Here is a 5,661-nt window from a genome sequence, read left to right as displayed (position 1 = left end):
AAGGTCTGGAACCAACTTCCAAGAGAAGTGGTGCAGGCTCCTACCCTGGGGGTTTTTAAGAAGAGGTTAGATGAACACATTGCTGGGGTTGTTTGACGCCAGTACTCTTTCCTGCCATGGCAGGGGGTCGGACTAGATGATCTTCTCAGGTCCCTTCCGACCCTAGAAACTATGAAACTATGAAATCTCATGAGGTTCAACAAAGACGAGTTCAAAGTCCTGCACCTAGAATGGAAGAATCCCATTCAGCACTACAGCCGGGGGACTGACTGGCTAAGCAGCAGATCTGCAGAAAAGTACCTGGGGTTACAGTGGACAGTAAGATGGACATGAATTAGCATTGTGCCCTTATTGCCAAAAAGGCTAAGAGCATACTGGGCTGCATTAGTAGGAGCGTTGCCAGCAAATGGAGGGAAGTAATTATTCTCCTCTATTCTGCATGGGTGACTCCGCATCTGGAGTATTGTGTCCAGTTTTGGGCCCCCTAGTATAGAAACGATGTGGACAAGTTGGAGAGAGTCCAGCGGAGAGAAACAAAAATGGTTGGGCATTGTGGTACATGATTTATGAGGAGAGACTGAGAGAACAGGGTTTGTTTAGTTGCAAAAAAGAAGACTGAGAGGGGATTTAAAAGCAGCCTTTAACTATCTGAAGGGGGTTCAAAAGAGGACGGAGCTGGACTGGTCTCAGTGGTGGCAGATGCCAGAACAAGAGCAATGGGTTCAAGTTGCAGCAGTGGAGGTTTAGGTTGCATAATAGGAAAAATTCTCTCACTAGGAGGGTGCTGAAGCAGTGAACCGATTACCCAGAGAGGTGGTGGATCCTTGGAGGCTTTTAAGGCCTGGCTTGACAAAGCCCTGGCTGAAATGATCTACCATATTTCGCAGTATATAAGATGAGGTTTGAAGTCCAATGTTTAACTCTTAAAATTCAACTTTGACTTATACACCGTATCACCAGCTCCTGCGAGTGGCGCCAGGCTCAACGTTCAGCCGGTGTGGCCCCATCTCCTGTGAGCGGTGCTGGTGCGGCGCTGCTCACAGCAGATGGGGCTGCACCAGCTGAGTGGTGAGCCAGGTGCTGCTTGTAGGGGATGGGGCTGGGCTTGGTGCTCATCTAGCACAGCTCTGTCCCCTGCGAGCGGTGCTGCCTTGGCCACACCAGTGCTGCTCGCAGGGGATGGGGCTGCACCAGCTGAGCGCTGAGCCTAGCCCTGTCCCCTGTAAATGGTGCCAGGCTTGGCATTTGGCAGCGCTGCTTGCAGCAGGCAGAGCCAAGCTCAGTGCTCAGCTGGCGCAGCCCCATCTCCTGCAAGCCCAGCACCGCTTGCAGGGGACAGAGACGGGGTTGGGCTGAGTGCTCGGCTGGGGTGTGACATCCGAGCGTCGAGCCTGGCCCTGACTTGCACACTTTGCCTATGAAAATCCTTACCTTTCAAATTGGAAAGCCGGGAGCTGACCCATACACTGCGTCTATCTATACGCTGTGAAATATGGTAGTTGGGAGTAGTCCTGCTTTGAGCAGGGGGATGGACTAGATGTGACCTCCTGAGGTCCCTTCCCACCCTCATTGTCTATGATTTTATGATTTAAACAGAGCCAGGTACAACTATTTCATGTTTGCTATGAAGTCATGGTCGTACCTTGGCCACAATATTGGGTATTCTTGGCCTGTCTGTATTAGAGGTGGGAGCAGTTCAGCCTATTTCATGTTATAGGGACCAGACATGCCGTTAGACTAAAGACAACTTGTCAGTACCGCATGTGGCTGGACAAAATTTAGGGAACTCTTGTTCTGTGTTTAGCTCAGATTGTGTTGGCTAAGTAGCCATAATAAATTACTTTTTCTGTAACTATATCACACTCCTTCTCTGTAAAATCGCCCACTCTATTACTGATACCACACTAAAAAGCGTAGCTCATTATGTGCTCTTGTGGTGTATGACATCAGTAGAATGCCACAAGTTAATTACATTCTTAATTACAGCTTTGTATTGAATTAGAGACCTATTATACATGGAATAATTGAAACCCTGCTGAGATCACGTCTGGTAACGTCTAATTGTGTCCCATGATTTTGACTAAACTTTAAATAAAAACTAGTATTTCACTTAGCATGCTTTTAATTAATTGACAAGAGAAATGTAATTAGAGCTGAGGCAGTGGACCAGCTATCTTAAAATAATCACTTGGAAATTAATCACATTTTGGGGAGCAATTAACAGTTTCCAGTGTAACAAGTTTTATGCTGCATCGCTGGAAAAACTCGAAGCCGGCGCCACAGAAGGGTTTGTCGGTCCCAGAGCATAAGAGAGTTGAATGTTGTAGTAGTGCACGGTAGTGCTCCGATTGAGAAGGCCCATGTCTTTGAAGCTTTGGCATCAGAGGGCTGGGAATTGGGTCTGACATATACTATTGGTTAACAGCGTCTGCCCTGAGTGTGGAACAGAGCAGGGCATAGCTGTACTGTCCCCGGAGCCTACACAGAGGAATTTTTGCAATGCTTTTCCTGCTTTCCTACCTCTCCAGGGGATAATCAATAGCTGAAAAATACACCAGCCACTGCAGGACAAGGCTAAGTCTCCACACAGTTTCTATCCCTACTCAGTTCCCACCCACCTGTATGAATGCCAGTCACTTAAAAATAAAAGGTTTGCCCAAGCTAAACAGCTCCTCTGACTATTGTGGTTGAGGCACACATGTCTATAGTTAATGGGCATTGGTTGTAGCTGCCTTGGTCTAAGGATGCAGGCAGACAAGGTTCTCGGGGTAAATCTGATATCTTTTATTAGACCAACTCAAACCGTTGGAAAAATTCTTTCCGGATCAAACGCAAAGTACAAAGAAGGGTGTTTGTACCCAAAAGCTAGCAAAGAAGAAAATGTTCCAACTATTTGAGTTGGTCTAATAAAAGATATCAGATTTACTCAGAGAACCTGGTCTGTCTATAGTTAGTGGTACACAGGGGAGTGATGGGGCTGGCACCATGCCCGCTCCTCTTGTGACTGCTCATCCTGAACAGCAAGGAACACAATTAGAGGCTGGGTCCTCTGGGAGCACGAGCAAGCTCAAGCAGAGGACCAAGGTGGCATTTTTGTTCCCCCTTCTCAGCACAGTGTCGTGCCCTTAGCCCTGAAGTCTAAGCAGGCATTGGGGGCATCCCCAGTGATAGAAAGCTAGAGGAAGCGCTGCAACACTGCAACCTTTGCCCACCCAGCTTGCATGCAGTCCTGCCATCAGCCCTTGGGTTTAATGGTGTTTTATCGGAGAAGGAACTTAGAAAGGGCTGCCAAATAAACTCTTCCATGAAGAATTTTTTATGCCTGGTCTCTCATCATAAGATTTCCCCTCCCCTCCCCTGCCTTATAAAAGCCTGGAAGAATTGGTTTGTTTGCAAACGACAGTGGTATTTGTTAGTACGGGGTTTTTTTTTCCCCCTCTAGGTACAATAGGCTTTCATTTCCCAATCAACTTGCAAGGAGGCTTTAATTCTAGGGTGAATAGCCTTGTGTCACACTGATTGCATTTTGTGTAGGTATTTACGTATTTCCAGAGCTGCGACTATCATATTTGCTGAAGGGACCTGATTTTCAGATGTTATTTGTCCCTTTAAAATGAGCGTGCGTAAGTGCAGAGGCATCTTTGGGGATTAAAAAGGCTGTCTGAGAGCAGGTTTTTGAAGAGACCTTGCTGAACTTGGACCCAAGTAGGAAAATGCTGGGTACATCGACTGAAAACTGGCTGGGAGCCACCGCACACAGAATGGAGGGAATGTTTGCCTAAAAGACTAGCTTGTGTCAGGCGTGACTAAGCAGGAATTTTAGCTAAAGTGCGGTAGCAAATTGAATGCTTGGAGGAAAGTGAGAGCATTCATGGTCTCATCTTTGTTCAGCTGAATCTAGACTTTATTTTTATATAAAAAAAATCAATAACATGAGGTCCCGTTGCATATGACATTTTTCTATTGGCAGGATTTATTTTTTTTTTTGATTTAGGGACCGGATTTGATATTTTGCTAGACCTCCATTGTAATGTTGTTGAGAATCCACATGCTTTGTAGGCAACTTTGTAGCTCACAGATGCTGGGTACTGCGTCAGGTTGTAAAAAAAAATAGCGTTTTTACTCCTATGAACTGAGATAAATGTTGGAGACTGCATAAAGAGGAGTCCATTTCATAGCCCCTTCTCCGCTCGTTCTGGTCTGCAAATAACAAGCAGGAGAAATGATTATATCAGACGTGTTTTGTTTTGGTTTTTTTTTTTTCTTTTTTCAGCAAGAGAGGTATCATGGGTGCCTGGGGAACAGAACTGGAGGGCCTCTGTTATAAAGGCCCCGTTATATAAATCTCCATTGGTGTTTTGGGGATTGCTAGGTTTGGCAGTGGTCGGAGCAGTCTTTTGTACACAAAAGCAAACCTGCCCCTTTGATCTTGTGTTGTGTCTTTTATTCGTTTTGCAACAGATGTAATATGAAGGAACCACTTGAGCATGCTGGGGTCCAAATCACCATGATCAATAATTGTACCCCATGAAACATAAAGGAACTGACAGAAGCTGAAAGTGAGAAAAGAAAAGAACCCAAGCCTATGGTTGTTAACTTGTCTTTATGTATTATATAGGGAATCTGACGTATCTTTAACTGTTAAATTTCTTATTTGATAAGTTGGATCATTAATAAAGTAAAAAAAAAAAAGATATACAATATATGCCATACCTAGCCACATATATACAATGCTGCTCCAGCTGGGTTCAGGTATCTTCTGAAACGCAAAAGGCAGGGGAGGTCACTGGTAGCCTCACAAAGTATTTAAGGGATTGCCACTACCCAACTCTTTTCTACTCTGTAGCTACACTTTGGAGTGTGGGAGACGCTCATTTTATTCAACCATGGAGGGGTATTCCTTCCTTGCATTCAGAATGAGGGCACTGAGCTGCCTGGTGTGGCAGTTAAAATGATACATACGCATTTTAAGGCTTGAGATCAGTACCTATCGCCCAAATGATGAGTGTGATGAGTGTATCTGTGCATTGCAAAATCCCCAAACACAAGGCCACAGACCTAGACAGCTTTTAGTCGGGGTTAGCTGCAGCACTGGGATGGAAGAGCAGGAGGCATCTATGGCTAAGGTATTAGCTCACGTGGAGCCTGCTCTTAGTATTCAGCAAATGCTTGTGCTTTCACAGGACAAGCAGAGCATGTTTTAAATAACTTATTTTTCCTCTTTTAACTCCCCCTGAGAGAGACCCAATTCTTTGAAGTCCTGATAACCTGCCATTCCTGCAGACGTATCGTTTTGTAGGATAGGGCCCTAAAGGAAGATGATACAACTTCCAGCACACTCCAATTATGTTCTGCATTCATCATTTTTATTAGGTTCTGGGCAGTACTAACAATACCCTCTGGCATAATTTTATAGGAAGTTTGATATTTTTCTCATTTGTTGCTCTTAGGAAAGAACCAGTCAATGTCCACATTGAACCGGCATGGATTCTTGCTGTGCATTAATTATTTGGGCAGCTTTGCACAAAATGTATTTATATGACCTGTTCTTCTGTCTAAAACCACCTTGGATGGATGTCAAATGCCTTCACCTTTCCCACGTCACTGGGAAACCTATTTCAGAACTTAAGTTTCCCCACAATCCTTCATTTCCAGTCTGTT

This window comes from Gavialis gangeticus, unplaced genomic scaffold (assembly GCF_001723915.1).
Source record: "Gavialis gangeticus isolate Ggan-Ray unplaced genomic scaffold, GavGan_comp1, whole genome shotgun sequence".
NCBI classification, from domain to species: domain Eukaryota; kingdom Metazoa; phylum Chordata; order Crocodylia; family Gavialidae; genus Gavialis; species Gavialis gangeticus.
The sequence above is the reverse complement of the archived record's forward strand: the minus strand, read 5'-3'. Positions refer to the sequence as shown.